This window comes from Glycine soja, chromosome 14, assembly GCF_004193775.1.
Source record: "Glycine soja cultivar W05 chromosome 14, ASM419377v2, whole genome shotgun sequence".
NCBI classification, from domain to species: Eukaryota; Viridiplantae; Streptophyta; class Magnoliopsida; order Fabales; family Fabaceae; genus Glycine; species Glycine soja.
Window position 1 is genome coordinate 41,957,544 of NC_041015.1, and position 1,797 is coordinate 41,959,340.

Here is a 1,797-nt window from a genome sequence, read left to right on the forward strand (position 1 = left end):
CGACTTGCTATATATAGCAAGTTGATGTGAAGACTCATTTTTACGTTTGAATTTCCACTACTCTTGTAATTCTCTGTATTCTTCATTCTATATCAATAATATCAAAATCTTTTCCTGTTTGGGATTCTCTTCTTCATTTCTAGTTCTTCGGTTTGATCCTAAATCCTAGAACTATATAAGAAGTTTTGGCCTTCACAAACTCTAATCATTGTGAGAGATTCGTAAAGAGCGGTGTGGTCCATGCCCAATGGTAGTGTCGAGTCAGCATCGGAGTTGGAGTATTCACAATGAGGTAGAGGAACGGATGAGGGCATTACAAAGAGAAAGAAGGAAAAAAAAAAAAAGTAGAGTCACCTTCGTTGGCGACAAATGATGGCAAAGGAACCAATGACGATCAAAAATCCTAATCGTGTACCACTCAACAGGATTCAATCCTAACTAGTTGGTTACAGATCTAGCTAAATCGACAAATAGTCGTTAGTTTCAGCAATAAGGATAAATCCATCAAATACATTTATCATATAATCGAAATTAATAATTACTATTGAAACAAGTTTCAGGTGACTCAATCTGACCCTTCAATTTTAAAATACAAAATCTAATGGCCAGTATTGTTTGTTTGATCACCATGAACCATGTAAACAACTTGATCACCTTAAACGTTGTCCTCACACTTTCACTTTTTTAAGTTAGGAGAGCGCGAGAGTTTTGGTGCACCGCTTGTTGGGCCTTTTAAATTTCAAATAATGAGATTGGGTTTAGTAACTTAAGTGTTGCACCTGCTTGAGTTGTGATAATAAAATTCAGGTCTGTTTGTTTTAGCCTTAGAATTAAGCCGAATAAAATAAATAAAGCAAAAATATAAAAGAAAAAAAGAAAATAAGTCATTCAGATGAAAGTGAATCCCGCCAATAATCAATCTTGTTTTGAATAATTTGTCCCTTTTCTATTTTGTTAAGTTCAGTTACGTAATAAATCAATTGGTATCTAGATAATTTTGCATTGCTTTGGTCCAAATCTTTAGCATAGTAAATAACGTGAATTATTTGTTGAAAGTGAAGCTTTTATTTGAATTTGATAATTATATTTATGCAATTAAATTAATTAATTATAAAATAAAGATTTAGTAATAATCACTTTAGATGCATAAAATCATTAAAAGGTTCACAATAATCATTTTGAACGTAGTTTAGATTTGATTATCGTAAAAATCTTTTAAAATAAAAAATATTAAGATGATAAAAAAAACAAAAAGAATGTTAACACTCTATGATGTTTGTTATAAAGACAATACCTATATATAAACTCATATCTACACCTGGTTGTGACAATACATATATACTCATATCTACACCTGACATCCACACTTTATTTAAATATAAACTCAACAAATCAATAAAAAAAATGTATTAATTAAAAAAATTGCTATGACTAATAAATTGAAAATTCACTATTAAATCATTCAAGCATAACATTAAACGCATTTAAATATAACCTATATTATAAATATAATTATCCAACAAATTATTTTTAAATGTAATGTTTTAATCGTTTAACATAAACATTAGAAACTTCCACATCATGTGATGGTATTCTTTAAGACTTGAAAAAAAAAATACATTGAAACTAATTAACTTATAATTATATATTCTACATGTGATGGTACTCTATATGAATAATTTTTTAGCAAGTTCAAAACAAAAAGAAGTATATTAGAATGAGGAACTTGTTTAATGTGGGATAAATAAATATATGTTTGGCTACATTTGTGTTTTGATATAGCACATAAAAAAATTT